Below are 15,621 nucleotides of genomic sequence, written 5' to 3'. Positions count from 1 at the left end.
GGAACTTTAAAATATTCATCTAAAATCAGCCGAACAACGAATTCTGATTTACTCACCTGTTATCAGGAGAGACCTCAGTGCTGCATCTTGGAGCTCAGTACTGACCCTGAAATGTAATTTTAACCGTACTTACCAGTAACTCGAATTTCCTTCCATGGGATATCATTGCCTGCTTTTTGCTGAAAATTTTCTAAGTGTCGATTTTTGAAACTTACAAATATTCTTTAAAAATCGTACCAACTGTGAAAACGTAATTGTTTACCTGTTTTAGATAGATGTCCCAGTACTGAGCCTAGGAGCCCAGCACTGGATTACAAAAGTAACGAGAACGTACTTTACCCATAACTTGAATTTTCTTCCATAGGAAACCATTGAGTGTTTTTCTGTGAAATTTCTTCTAAGTGTCGATTTTGCAAACATGTAAATATTCCTTAAAAATCGCCTGTATAACTTAAACGCAGTTTCTCAACTGCTTACAGGTGGTACAGTAGTGCTGGATCTAGGATCCAACACTGACCTAGAAAAAGTAACCATAACCCCACTTACCTGCTAAGTGAATTTCCTTCCATAGGATAACATTGGTAATTTGATCAGCAAAAGTTTCGAAGTGTCAACTTTTAAAATAGCAAAATATTGCTTAAAAATCACAACAGTAACTAAAACGAATTTACTCACTTGTTTCCAAGAACTGTCCCAGGACTGAATCTAGGATCCAGTCCTGGATTTAGAAAAGTAATCCTGAAAGTAATTAATTGCATATAACTTAAAATTCCCATTGAGCTCAATGTATTATTGTGATTCAAATTGTGTTGCCTATTGCAATAAACTGTAACTATGACCTGCAAAAGTCAATTGCCTATTGCAAAGTATTTAACTAAAGCATCTCATTCTGAGAAAGTATATTTTGATACCTATTGTTGGTTCTAAAATAAAACAACAATATCTTTTGTATGCAAACCAATGGCCTAGAGTTCAGTTCTTGAGTGTGTGAGACCATTTGCTGACTGAGTGTGTACAACAAATGTTTTACACTGTACTCTGATACTGCCTTACTGCTCGGCAAGCTACCACTTTAGAGAGTAAGGTTATATCTAACTTTAGCCTCTGCCTAACCTCTGGGGACTGGGGACTCTGTGCACACTGTACCTATTTGGGAACAGTATATACAGAGCCACTTTCTCACAGTAGTGATAAAGTGATTAGAGTGCTAAGGCCAACATAAAGATACAGCAAAACGTGAGGTGAAAAGCAAAAAGGTTGCTGGTAGGCCACCTTAAGGATGCCAGGTCTACCAAAAACTGAACAAAGGATAACATGAGTAAAACATCAGGTTTCTCTACTGCATTTGGTGAGACAAGTGGGCCTTCTTTTATCTTCCATTCAAGCAATCTTTGACAGACCCCTTTATTATAGAGCTTTTCAAGGATTAAAGATAAGGCACTTACAAAGGAGTCCCAAATACTCAGAGATGGTTGACTTCTGTAATATGGGTCGTAGACTAAAAGCAGCGCAAAAACAGAGTGCAACAGGGTCCAAAAAACTTGAGTGCCACAAGGGAGTTTGAATGCAAGCGTATCCTTTTACAGATCCAGAGATATACTCATGCAATTTTTGTTTTTAGGACAGAACGTGCATGATGAAAAAAACATTGTTTTTAAAAAGCGCATTGCAGAATATCAGTACTTTGATGTGGGAAAACTTCAAAACTTTCAAACAAAATATTTGTAGGCAGCTTACAGCAAGTTGTTGTGGCCGAGTGGTTAAGGCGATGGACTCGAAATCCATTGGGGTATCCCCGCACAGGTTCGAATCCTGCCAACAACGAAAATCTTTTTATTATCGGCTACAATTTCAGAAGTTAACCTTTAGTATTTCTTCCATTTCAGTTTTATAAATAGGTGGCTTATTTTTGTGTCACTATTGCCTCTCCACATATTTGTTATCGCTACCTCTTTCATGTCTTTGCTACACCTCATTCCTACTTTAGCACTGGTGTAAACGCTTCAAATTATTATACCGTTGCTCTCTCATTCATACCTGCGCATGCACTTGAAAGTTACTTTACCAATAAAAGACGCAAAGAGAGAAATAGAACAAAAGTGCTGGCTGGATTGGCAAACACACTTCATAAAACTGCATTTTCTTTTTTATTCTCCCCCGTGTTACATGCTTAACCTCCCCATGTGTAATTTCTCTTAACCTCCTGTCCCAGGAAGAGAATTTCATCTACAGGCTCTTTCTGTGTTTTTTTCCCTAGTCTGTCTTTCCCATTTCTTAGCTGTGTAACTGTTCCTTTACGCGCTCTATTTAAACGCCATCAATCTCATTTGAGCTCCTTGCTCCCGCTTCTGTTTTCTCCACCTCTCATACTGCCAGTTCTCTCTTTCTCTGTGGTTGGTGGCTACTTTCCTGAGCTTCCGAAGCCACGTGGTTCCTGCCTCTTGTTGTCAGACTTGAATTGGAAAAGGAACCATATTAACAAGCTTTTACCACTCACACACGGCGGAAGTTTATACTTTAATTCAGTGAGCTAAGAAAAGCGTGTTGTGGGTCCCCTACGAGCCATGGTGCTTGCTTCATCATGATTTGGCACCAGTCATTAGCCGCAGCTCTGCTAATGAGCCACTGAGGTCAGTTTCAATATTTACTCAAAAACATAACCATGCAGCCCACCCCTCAACTGTGTATTTATCTTGCTTTTCTGCTGTTCGTGTGATTAGCTGGGAGGAGCTCACGGCGACATCCTCCCTATAAAAGTGTAGATGGATCACTCTCTAACTCTTTCTTGCTTCACATACAAATGGCTTGAAAGATGCAGGGAAGATGCAGGTCTAATAGACAGAATAGAAGGTCTGTGCCAGGTGGGTTTCTCTGCATTGGTGTCCCATCACAGGTCCGCAAGTGTAATGTGTGAACTTTGACTCCTGGCATTTCACAAGCAGGCGGCCAGGAAACGGTTTCAGCCTATCAACCACTGAGGAGACGCAGCCTCTGAATGAGGAATGAGGAAGCAATGAATACATCCAGCCTATCACAGGAATAGCCCTGAGTGTTCCGAATTATAAATTCTCCATGTCACTGTATGTCGTTGAGCCCAAGTAGCTCGCCGTGATCGTATAGTGGTTAGTACTCTGCGTTGTGGCCGCAGCAACCTTGGTTTGAATCCGAGTCACGGCATTGTGGTTGGCAATGTCACGGCAGTTGGGTGTTAATTTTACAGAATTAGCAAATGTGCCAGTGGTTTTTGTAAAATGTCTATTAAAAACAGATCCTTTCAAATATTTAAACCATCTAACAACAAATGATTTAAACTCGCATGATTATAAGCTGTAGCTATAATGTATTTACTTACATAAATTATCGTTCTTGAACCTATTGGGGGTGGAGGGGGAGCGGAGCTCACCCCCCAGGTGCAGTTGAGTGACCTGTGTTGTGGCTCTCTAGAGGGAAGGCACAAATTTTGCTGTCACCCAGCCCAATCCAGACGTGTATTGGGGCCAGGTTTCAGGCAAATAGAGCAGTAAGTGCAGAGAAATGTTCACTCTCTAAAAGTGGCATTTCTAAAATAGTAAAGTTAAATCCAACCTCACCAGTAAGTAGGATTTTCAATAAATAAATAAAGCTACTCCTCTCCGATATGGAATTACCAAATAAAAAGTATAGGGGAATACACAGAGCTAACCTATGAGAGGGGTAGACCTCACAGTAGTGAAAAATGAAATAGACTGTTTGGTACTTACAGGACACGCGAACCACCAAAGTACATATCTTATTTTTTACTTACATAGCATCATGCACCTAGGACTACCTAGGGCCTACCTTAGGTGTAAATTATATGTAATAAAAGGGGAGTTTAAGGCTTGGCAAGTAGGCTGGGACTCCCCTGGGAGACCCCTGAGTCTATGCCCAGAACCATAACTCTGCCAGTCGAGTACTTACCTAAAAGCCGATAACTCACTTTTCTTCCATAGGCTAACATTGAGTGGTTTCACTTGGAAATTCTTCTAAGTGGTGTGGAGTTTTGGAACTTTAAAATATTCATCTAAAATCAGCCGAACAACGAATTCTGATTTACTCACCTGTTATCAGGAGAGACCTCAGTGCTGCATCTTGGAGCTCAGTACTGACCCTGAAATGTAATTTTAACCGTACTTACCAGTAACTCGAATTTCCTTCCATGGGATATCATTGCCTGCTTTTTGCTGAAAATTTTCTAAGTGTCGATTTTTGAAACTTAAAAATATTCTTTAAAAATCGTACCAACTGTGAAAACGTAATTGTTTACCTGTTTTAGATAGATGTCCCAGTACTGAGCCTAGGAGCCCAGCACTGGATTACAAAAGTAACGAGAACGTACTTTACCCATAACTTGAATTTTCTTCCATAGGAAACCATTGAGTGTTTTTCTGTGAAATTTCTTCTAAGTGTCGATTTTGCAAACATGTAAATATTCCTGAAAAATCGCCTGTATAACTTAAACGCAGTTTCTCAACTGCTTACAGGTGGTACAGTAGTGCTGGATCTAGGATCCAACACTGACCTAGAAAAAGTAACCATAACCTCACTTACCTGCTAAGTGAATTTCCTTCCATAGGATAACATTGGTAATTTGATCAGCAAAAGTTTCGAAGTGTCAACTTTTAAAATAGCAAAATATTGCTTAAAAATCACAACAGTAACTAAAACGAATTTACTCACTTGTTTCCAAGAACTGTCCCAGGACTGAATCTAGGATCCAGTCCTGGATTTAGAAAAGTAATCCTGAAAGTAATTAATTGCATATAACTTAAAATTCCCATTGAGCTCAATGTATTATTGTGATTCAAATTGTGTTGCCTATTGCAATAAACTGTAACTATGACCTGCAAAAGTCAATTGCCTATTGCAAAGTATTTATCTAAAGCATCTCATTCTGAGAAAGTATATTTTGATACCTATTGTTGGTTCTAAAATAAAACAACAATATCTTTTGTATGCAAACCAATGGCCTAGAGTTCAGTTCTTGAGTGTGTGAGACCATTTGCTGACTGAGTGTGTACAACAAATGTTTTACACTGTACTCTGATACTGCCTTACTGCTCGGCAAGCTACCACTTTAGAGAGTAAGGTTATATCTAACTTTAGCCTCTGCCTAACCTCTGGGGACTGGGGACTCTGTGCACACTGTACCTATTTGGGAACAGTATATACAGAGCCACTTTCTCACAGTAGTGATAAAGTGATTAGAGTGCTAAGGCCAACATAAAGATACAGCAAAACGTGAGGTGAAAAGCAAAAAGGTTGCTGGTAGGCCACCTTAAGGATGCCAGGTCTACCAAAAACTGAACAAAGGATAACATGAGTAAAACATCAGGTTTCTCTACTGCATTTGGTGAGACAAGTGGGCCTTCTTTTATCTTCCATTCAAGCAATCTTTGACAGACCCCTTTATTATAGAGCTTTTCAAGGATTAAAGATAAGGCACTTACAAAGGAGTCCCAAATACTCAGAGATGGTTGACTTCTGTAATATGGGTCGTAGACGAAAAGCAGCGCAAAAACAGAGTGCAACAGGGTCCAAAAAACTTGAGTGCCACAAGGGAGTTTGAATGCAAGCGTATCCTTTTACAGATCCAGAGATATACTCATGCAATTTTTGTTTTTAGGACAGAACGTGCATGATGAAAAAAACATTGTTTTTAAAAAGCGCATTGCAGAATATCAGTACTTTGATGTGGGAAAACTTCAAAACTTTCAAACAAAATATTTGTAGGCAGCTTACAGCAAGTTGTTGTGGCCGAGTGGTTAAGGCGATGGACTCGAAATCCATTGGGGTATCCCCGCGCAGGTTCGAATCCTGCCAACAACGAAAATCTTTTTATTATCGGCTACAATTTCAGAAGTTAACCTTTAGTATTTCTTCCATTTCAGTTTTATAAATAGGTGGCTTATTTTTGTGTCACTATTGCCTCTCCACATATTTGTTATCGCTACCTCTTTCATGTCTTTGCTACACCTCATTCCTACTTTAGCACTGGTGTAAACGCTTCAAATTATTATACCGTTGCTCTCTCATTCATACCTGCGCATGCACTTGAAAGTTACTTTACCAATAAAAGACGCAAAGAGAGAAATAGAACAAAAGTGCTGGCTGGATTGGCAAACACACTTCATAAAACTGCATTTTCTTTTTTATTCTCCCCCGTGTTACATGCTTAACCTCCCCATGTGTAATTTCTCTTAACCTCCTGTCCCAGGAAGAGAATTTCATCTACAGGCTCTTTCTGTGTTTTTTTCCCTAGTCTGTCTTTCCCATTTCTTAGCTGTGTAACTGTTCCTTTACGCGCTCTATTTAAACGCCATCAATCTCATTTGAGCTCCTTGCTCCCGCTTCTGTTTTCTCCACCTCTCATACTGCCAGTTCTCTCTTTCTCTGTGGTTGGTGGCTACTTTCCTGAGCTTCCGAAGCCACGTGGTTCCTGCCTCTTGTTGTCAGACTTGAATTGGAAAAGGAACCATATTAACAAGCCTTTACCACTCACACACGGCGGAAGTTTATACTTTAATTCAGTGAGCTAAGAAAAGCGTGTTGTGGGTCCCCTACGAGCCATGGTGCTTGCTTCATCATGATTTGGCACCAGTCATTAGCCGCAGCTCTGCTAATGAGCCACTGAGGTCAGTTTCAATATTTACTTAAAAACATAACCATGCAGCCCACCCCTCAACTGTGTATTTATCTTGCTTTTCTGCTGTTCGTGTGATTAGCTGGGAGGAGCTCACGGCGACATCCTCCCTATAAAAGTGTAGATGGATCACTCTCTAACTCTTTCTTGCTTCACATACAAATGGCTTGAAAGATGCAGGGAAGATGCAGGTCTAATAGACAGAATAGAAGGTCTGTGCCAGGTGGGTTTCTCTGCATTGGTGTCCCATCACAGGTCCGCAAGTGTAATGTGTGAACTTTGACTCCTGGCATTTCACAAGCAGGCGGCCAGGAAACGGTTTCAGCCTATCAACCACTGAGGAGACGCAGCCTCTGAATAAGGAATGAGGAAGCAATGAATACATCCAGCCTATCACAGGAATAGCCCTGAGTGTTCCGAATTATAAATTCTCCATGTCACTGTATGTCGCTGAGCCCAAGTAGCTCGCCGTGATCGTATAGTGGTTAGTACTCTGCGTTGTGGCCGCAGCAACCTTGGTTTGAATCCGAGTCACGGCATTGTGGTTGGCAATGTCACGGCAGTTGGGTGTTAATTTTACAGAATTAGCAAATGTGCCAGTGGTTTTTGTAAAATGTCTATTAAAAACAGATCCTTTCAAATATTTAAACCATCTAACAACAAATGATTTAAACTCGCATGATTATAAGCTGTAGCTATAATGTATTAACTTACATAAATTATCGTTCTTGAACCTATTGGGGGTGGAGGGGGAGCGGAGCTCACCCCCCAGGTGCAGTTGAGTGACCTGTGTTGTGGCTCTCTAGAGGGAAGGCACAAATTTTGCTGTCACCCAGCCCAATCCAGACGTGTATTGGGGCCAGGTTTCAGGCAAATAGAGCAGTAAGTGCAGAGAAATGTTCACTCTCTAAAAGTGGCATTTCTAAAATAGTAAAGTTAAATCCAACCTCACCAGTAAGTAGGATTTTCAATAAATAAATAAAGCTACTCCTCTCCGATATGGAATTACCAAATAAAAAGTATAGGGGAATACACAGAGCTAACCTATGAGAGGGGTAGACCTCACAGTAGTGAAAAATGAAATAGACTGTTTGGTACTTACAGGACACGCGAACCACCAAAGTACATATCTTATTTTTTACTTACATAGCATCATGCACCTAGGACTACCTAGGGCCTACCTTAGGTGTAAATTATATGTAATAAAAGGGGAGTTTAAGGCTTGGCAAGTAGGCTGGGACTCCCCTGGGAGACCCCTGAGTCTATGCCCAGAACCATAACTCTGCCAGTCGAGTACTTACCTAAAAGCCGATAACTCACTTTTCTTCCATAGGCTAACATTGAGTGGTTTCACTTGGAAATTCTTCTAAGTGGTGTGGAGTTTTGGAACTTTAAAATATTCATCTAAAATCAGCCGAACAACGAATTCTGATTTACTCACCTGTTATCAGGAGAGACCTCAGTGCTGCATCTTGGAGCTCAGTACTGACCCTGAAATGTAATTTTAACCGTACTTACCAGTAACTCGAATTTCCTTCCATGGGATATCATTGCCTGCTTTTTGCTGAAAATTTTCTAAGTGTCGATTTTTGAAACTTACAAATATTCTTTAAAAATCGTACCAACTGTGAAAACGTAATTGTTTACCTGTTTTAGATAGATGTCCCAGTACTGAGCCTAGGAGCCCAGCACTGGATTACAAAAGTAACGAGAACGTACTTTACCCATAACTTGAATTTTCTTCCATAGGAAACCATTGAGTGTTTTTCTGTGAAATTTCTTCTAAGTGTCGATTTTGCAAACATGTAAATATTCCTTAAAAATCGCCTGTATAACTTAAACGCAGTTTCTCAACTGCTTACAGGTGGTACAGTAGTGCTGGATCTAGGATCCAACACTGACCTAGAAAAAGTAACCATAACCCCACTTACCTGCTAAGTGAATTTCCTTCCATAGGATAACATTGGTAATTTGATCAGCAAAAGTTTCGAAGTGTCAACTTTTAAAATAGCAAAATATTGCTTAAAAATCACAACAGTAACTAAAACGAATTTACTCACTTGTTTCCAAGAACTGTCCCAGGACTGAATCTAGGATCCAGTCCTGGATTTAGAAAAGTAATCCTGAAAGTAATTAATTGCATATAACTTAAAATTCCCATTGAGCTCAATGTATTATTGTGATTCAAATTGTGTTGCCTATTGCAATAAACTGTAACTATGACCTGCAAAAGTCAATTGCCTATTGCTAAGTATTTAACTAAAGCATCTCATTCTGAGAAAGTATATTTTGATACCTATTGTTGGTTCTAAAATAAAACAACAATATCTTTTGTATGCAAACCAATGGCCTAGAGTTCAGTTCTTGAGTGTGTGAGACCATTTGCTGACTGAGTGTGTACAACAAATGTTTTACACTGTACTCTGATACTGCCTTACTGCTCGGCAAGCTACCACTTTAGAGAGTAAGGTTATATCTAACTTTAGCCTCTGCCTAACCTCTGGGGACTGGGGACTCTGTGCACACTGTACCTATTTGGGAACAGTATATACAGAGCCACTTTCTCACAGTAGTGATAAAGTGATTAGAGTGCTAAGGCCAACATAAAGATACAGCAAAACGTGAGGTGAAAAGCAAAAAGGTTGCTGGTAGGCCACCTTAAGGATGCCAGGTCTACCAAAAACTGAACAAAGGATAACATGAGTAAAACATCAGGTTTCTCTACTGCATTTGGTGAGACAAGTGGGCCTTCTTTTATCTTCCATTCAAGCAATCTTTGACAGACCCCTTTATTATAGAGCTTTTCAAGGATTAAAGATAAGGCACTTACAAAGGAGTCCCAAATACTCAGAGATGGTTGACTTCTGTAATATGGGTCGTAGACTAAAAGCAGCGCAAAAACAGAGTGCAACAGGGTCCAAAAAACTTGAGTGCCACAAGGGAGTTTGAATGCAAGCGTATCCTTTTACAGATCCAGAGATATACTCATGCAATTTTTGTTTTTAGGACAGAACGTGCATGATGAAAAAAACATTGTTTTTAAAAAGCGCATTGCAGAATATCAGTACTTTGATGTGGGAAAACTTCAAAACTTTCAAACAAAATATTTGTAGGCAGCTTACAGCAAGTTGTTGTGGCCGAGTGGTTAAGGCGATGGACTCGAAATCCATTGGGGTATCCCCGCGCAGGTTCGAATCCCGCCAACAACGAAAATCTTTTTATTATCGGCTACAATTTCAGAAGTTAACCTTTAGTATTTCTTCCATTTCAGTTTTATAAATAGGTGGCTTATTTTTGTGTCACTATTGCCTCTCCACATATTTGTTATCGCTACCTCTTTCATGTCTTTGCTACACCTCATTCCTACTTTAGCACTGGTGTAAACGCTTCAAATTATTATACCGTTGCTCTCTCATTCATACCTGCGCATGCACTTGAAAGTTACTTTACCAATAAAAGACGCAAAGAGAGAAATAGAACAAAAGTGCTGGCTGGATTGGCAAACACACTTCATAAAACTGCATTTTCTTTTTTATTCTCCCCCGTGTTACATGCTTAACCTCCCCATGTGTAATTTCTCTTAACCTGCTGTCCCAGGAAGAGAATTTCATCTACAGGCTCTTTCTGTGTTTTTTTCCCTAGTCTGTCTTTCCCATTTCTTAGCTGTGTAACTGTTCCTTTACGCGCTCTATTTAAACGCCATCAATCTCATTTGAGCTCCTTGCTCCCGCTTCTGTTTTCTCCACCTCTCATACTGCCAGTTCTCTCTTTCTCTGTGGTTGGTGGCTACTTTCCTGAGCTTCCGAAGCCACGTGGTTCCTGCCTCTTGTTGTCAGACTTGAATTGGAAAAGGAACCATATTAACAAGCTTTTACCACTCACACATGGCGGAAGTTTATACTTTAATTCAGTGAGCTAAGAAAAGCGTGTTGTGGGTCCCCTACGAGCCATGGTGCTTGCTTCATCATGATTTGGCACCAGTCATTAGCCGCAGCTCTGCTAATGAGCCACTGAGGTCAGTTTCAATATTTACTCAAAAACATAACCATGCAGCCCACCCCTCAACTGTGTATTTATCTTGCTTTTCTGCTGTTCGTGTGATTAGCTGGGAGGAGCTCACGGCGACATCCTCCCTATAAAAGTGTAGATGGATCACTCTCTAACTCTTTCTTGCTTCACATACAAATGGCTTGAAAGATGCAGGGAATATGCAGGTCTAATAGACAGAATAGAAGGTCTGTGCCAGGTGGGTTTCTCTGCATTGGTGTCCCATCACAGGTCCGCAAGTGTAATGTGTGAACTTTGACTCCTGGCATTTCACAAGCAGGCGGCCAGGAAACGGTTTCAGCCTATCAACCACTGAGGAGACGCAGCCTCTGAATGAGGAATGAGGAAGCAATGAATACATCCAGCCTATCACAGGAATAGCCCTGAGTGTTCCGAATTATAAATTCTCCATGTCACTGTATGTCGTTGAGCCCAAGTAGCTCGCCGTGATCGTATAGTGGTTAGTACTCTGCGTTGTGGCCGCAGCAACCTTGGTTTGAATCCGAGTCACGGCATTGTGGTTGGCAATGTCACGGCAGTTGGGTGTTAATTTTACAGAATTAGCAAATGTGCCAGTGGTTTTTGTAAAATGTCTATTAAAAACAGATCCTTTCAAATATTTAAACCATCTAACAACAAATGATTTAAACTCGCATGATTATAAGCTGTAGCTATAATGTATTTACTTACATAAATTATCGTTCTTGAACCTATTGGGGGTGGAGGGGGAGCGGAGCTCACCCCCCAGGTGCAGTTGAGTGACCTGTGTTGTGGCTCTCTAGAGGGAAGGCACAAATTTTGCTGTCACCCAGCCCAATCCAGACGTGTATTGGGGCCAGGTTTCAGGCAAATAGAGCAGTAAGTGCAGAGAAATGTTCACTCTCTAAAAGTGGCATTTCTAAAATAGTAAAGTTAAATCCAACCTCACCAGTAAGTAGGATTTTCAATAAATAAATAAAGCTACTCCTCTCCGATATGGAATTACCAAATAAAAAGTATAGGGGAATACACAGAGCTAACCTATGAGAGGGGTAGACCTCACAGTAGTGAAAAATGAAATAGACTGTTTGGTACTTACAGGACACGCGAACCACCAAAGTACATATCTTATTTTTTACTTACATAGCATCATGCACCTAGGACTACCTAGGGCCTACCTTAGGTGTAAATTATATGTAATAAAAGGGGAGTTTAAGGCTTGGCAAGTAGGCTGGGACTCCCCTGGGAGACCCCTGAGTCTATGCCCAGAACCATAACTCTGCCAGTCGAGTACTTACCTAAAAGCCGATAACTCACGTTTCTTCCATAGGCTAAAATTTCGTTGTTTCACTTGGAAATTCTTCTAAGTGGTGTGGAGTTTTGGAACTTTAAAATATTCATCTAAAATCAGCCGAACATTGAATTCTGATTTACTCACCTGTTATCAGGAGAGACCTCAGTGCTGCATCTTGGAGCTCAGTACTGACCCTGAAAAGTAATTTTAACCGTACTTACCAGTAACTCGAATTTCCTTCCATGGGATATCATTGCCTGCTTTTTGCTGAAAATTTTCTAAGTGTCGATTTTTGAAACTTACAAATATTCTTTAAAAATCGTACCAACTGTGAAAACGTAATTGTTTACCTGTTTTAGATAGATGTCCCAGTACTGAGCCTAGGAGCCCAGCACTGGATTACAAAAGTAACGAGAATGTACTTTACCCGTAACTTGAATTTTCTTCCATAGGAAACCATTGACTGTTTTTCTGTGAAATTTCTTCTAAGTGTCGATTTTGCAAACATGTAAATATTCCTTAAAAATCGCCTGTATAACTTAAACGCAGTTTCTCACCTGCTTACAGGTGGTACAGTAGTGCTGTATCTAGGATCCAACACTGACCTAGAAAAAGGAACCATAACCCCACTTACCTGCTAAGTGAATTTCCTTCCATAGGATAACATTGGTAATTTGATCAGCAAAAGTTTCTAAGTGTCAACTTGTAAAATAGCAAAATATTGCTTAAAAATCACAAAAGTAACTAAAACGAATTTACTCACTTGTTTCCAAGAACTGTCCCAGGACTGAATCTAGGATCCAGTCCTGGATTTAGAAAAGTAATCCTGAAAGTAATTAATTGCATATAACTTAAAATTCCCATTGAGCTCAATGTATTATTGTGATTCAAATTGTGTTGCCTATTGCAATAAACTGTAACTATGACCTGCAAAAGTCAATTGCCTATTGCAAAGTATTTAACTAAAGCATCTCATTCTGAGAAAGTATATTTTGATACCTATTGTTGGTTCTAAAATAAAACAACAATATCTTTTGTATGCAAACCAATGGCCTAGAGTTCAGTTCTTGAGTGTGTGAGACCATTTGCTGACTGAGTGTGTACAACAAATGTTTTACACTGTACTCTGATACTGCCTTACTGCTCGGCAAGCTACCACTTTAGAGAGTAAGGTTATATCTAACTTTAGCCTCTGCCAAACCTCTGGGGACTGGGGACTCTGTGCACACTGTACCTATTTGGGAACAGTATATACAGAGCCACTTTCTCACAGTAGTGATAAAGTGATTAGAGTCCTAAGACCAACATAAAGATACAGCAAAACGTGAGGTGAAAAGCAAAAAGGTTGCTGGTAGGCCACCTTAAGGATGCCAGGTCTACCAAAAACTGAACTAAGGATAACATGAGTAAAACATCAGGTTTCTCTACTGCATTTGGTGAGACAAGTGGGCCTTCTTTTATCTTCCATTCAAGCAATATTTGACAGACCCCTTTATTATAGAGCTTTTCAAGGATTAAAGATAAGGCACTTACAAAGGAGTCCCAAATACTCAGAGATGGTTGACTTCTGTAATATGGGTCGTATACTAAAAGCAGCGCAAAAACAGAGTGCAACAGGGTCCCAAAAACTTGAGTGCCACAAGGGAGTTTGAATGCAAGCGTATCCTTTTACAGATCCAGAGATGTACTCCTGCAATTTTTGTTTTTAGGACAGAACGTGCATGATGAAAAAAACATTGTTTTTAAAAAGCGCATTGCAGAATATCAGTACTTTGATGTGGGAAAACTTCAAAACTTTCAAACAAAATATTTGTAGGCAGCTTACAGCAAGTTGTTGTGGCCGAGTGGTTAAGGCGATGGACTCGAAATCCATTGGGGTATCCCCGCGCAGGTTCGAATCCTGCCAACAACGAGAATCTTTTTATTATCGGCTACAATTTCAGAAGTTAACCTTTAGTATTTCTTCCATTTCAGTTTTATAAATAGGTGGCTTATTTTTGTGTCACTATTGCCTCTCCACATATTTGTTATCGCTACCTCTTTCATGTCTTTGCTACACCTCATTCCTACTTTAGCACTGGTGTAAACGCTTCAAATTATTATACCGTTGCTCTCTCATTCATACCTGCGTATGCACTTGAAAGTTACTTTACCAATAAAAGACGCAAAGAGAGAAATAGAACAAAAGTGCTGGCTGGATTGGCAAACACACTTCATAAAACTGCATTTTCTTTTTTATTCTCCTCCGTGTTACATGCTTAACCTCCCCATGTGTAATTTCTCTTAACCTGCTGTCCCAGGAAGAGAATTTCATCTACTGGCTCTTTCTGTGTTTTTTTCCCTAGTCTGTCTTTCCCATTTCTTAGCTGTGTAACTGTTCCTTTGCGCGCTCTATTTAAACGCCATCAATCTCATTTGAGCTCCTTGCTCCCGCTTCTGTTTTCTCCACCTCTCATACTGCCAGTTCTCTCTTTCTCTGTGGTTGGTGGCTACTTTCCTGAGCTTCCGAAGCCACGTGGTTCCTGCCTCTTGTTGTCAGACTTGAATTGGAAAAGGAACCATATTAACAAGCCTTTACCACTCACACACGGAGGAAGTTTATACTTTAATTCAGTGAGCTAAGAAAAGCGTGTTGTGGGTCCCCTACGAGCCATGGTGCTTGCTTCATCATGATTTGGCACCAGTCATTAGCCGCAGCTCAGCTAATGAGCCACTGAGGTCAGTTTCAATATTTACTCAAAAACATAACCATGCAGCCCACCCCTCAACTGTGTATTTATCTTGCTTTTCTGCTGTTCGTGTGATTAGCTGGGAGGAGCTCACGGCGACATCCTCCCTATAAAAGTGTAGATGGATCACTCTCTAACTCTTTCTTGCTTCACATACAAATGGCTTGAAAGGTGCAGGGAAGATGCAGGTCTAATAGACAGAATAGAAGGTCTGTGCCAGGTGGGTTTCTCTGCATTGGTGTCCCATCACAGGTCCGCAAGTGTAATGTGTGATCTTTGACTCCTGGCATTTCACAAGCAGGCGGCCAGGAAACGGTTTCAGCCTATCAACCACTGAGGAGACGCAGCCTCTGAATGAGGAAGCAATGAATACATCCAGCCTATCACAGGAATAGCCCTGACTGTTCCGAATTATAAATTCTCCATGTCACTGTATGTCGTTGAGCCCAAGTAGCTCGCCGTGATCGTATAGTGGTTAGTACTCTGCGTTGTGGCCGCAGCAACCTTGGTTCGAATCCGAGTCACGGCATTGTGGTTGGCAATGTCACGGCAGTTGGGTGTTAATTTTACAGAATTAGCAAATGTACCAGTGGTTTTTGTAAAATGTCTATTAAAAACAGATCCTTTCAAATATTTAAACCATCTAACAACAAATGATTTAAACTCGCATGATTATAAGCTGTAGCTATAATGTATTTACTTACATAAATTATCGTTCTTGAACCTATTGGGGGTGGAGGGGGAGCGGAGCTCACCCCCCAGGTGCAGTTGAGTGACCTGTGTTGTGGCTCTCTAGAGGGAAGGCACAAATTTTGCTGTCACCCAGCCCAATCCAGACGTGTATTGGGGCCAGGTTTCAGGCAAATAGAGCAGTAAGTGCAGAGAAATGTTCACTCTCTAAAAGTGGCATT

The 15,621-nt window shown here is 40.5% G+C and overlaps 5 non-coding genes across 5 annotated transcripts; all 5 read left to right on the top strand.

Moving 5' to 3' along the window:
- The first annotated feature begins 1,742 nt into the window (after positions 1–1,742).
- TRNAS-CGA (transfer RNA serine (anticodon CGA)) lies at positions 1,743–1,824 on the top strand. The gene has a single exon. It is a non-coding gene; the product is annotated as a tRNA-Ser (tRNA).
- A 3,941-nt stretch (positions 1,825–5,765) lies between these two features.
- On the top strand, positions 5,766–5,847 carry TRNAS-CGA (transfer RNA serine (anticodon CGA)). The gene has a single exon. It is a non-coding gene; the product is annotated as a tRNA-Ser (tRNA).
- A 3,941-nt stretch (positions 5,848–9,788) lies between these two features.
- TRNAS-CGA (transfer RNA serine (anticodon CGA)) lies at positions 9,789–9,870 on the top strand. Its single transcript has one exon. It is a non-coding gene; the product is annotated as a tRNA-Ser (tRNA).
- A 3,941-nt stretch (positions 9,871–13,811) lies between these two features.
- TRNAS-CGA (transfer RNA serine (anticodon CGA)) lies at positions 13,812–13,893 on the top strand. Its single transcript has one exon. It is a non-coding gene; the product is annotated as a tRNA-Ser (tRNA).
- Positions 13,894–15,167: 1,274 nt separating this feature from the next.
- TRNAH-GUG (transfer RNA histidin (anticodon GUG)) lies at positions 15,168–15,239 on the top strand. Its single transcript has one exon. It is a non-coding gene; the product is annotated as a tRNA-His (tRNA).
- Positions 15,240–15,621: the final 382 nt, after the last annotated feature.

Source organism: Triturus cristatus, chromosome 12, assembly GCF_964204655.1.
Source record: "Triturus cristatus chromosome 12, aTriCri1.1, whole genome shotgun sequence".
NCBI classification, from domain to species: Eukaryota; Metazoa; Chordata; class Amphibia; order Caudata; family Salamandridae; genus Triturus; species Triturus cristatus.
This window is presented reverse-complemented; position numbering and strand designations above follow the sequence as displayed.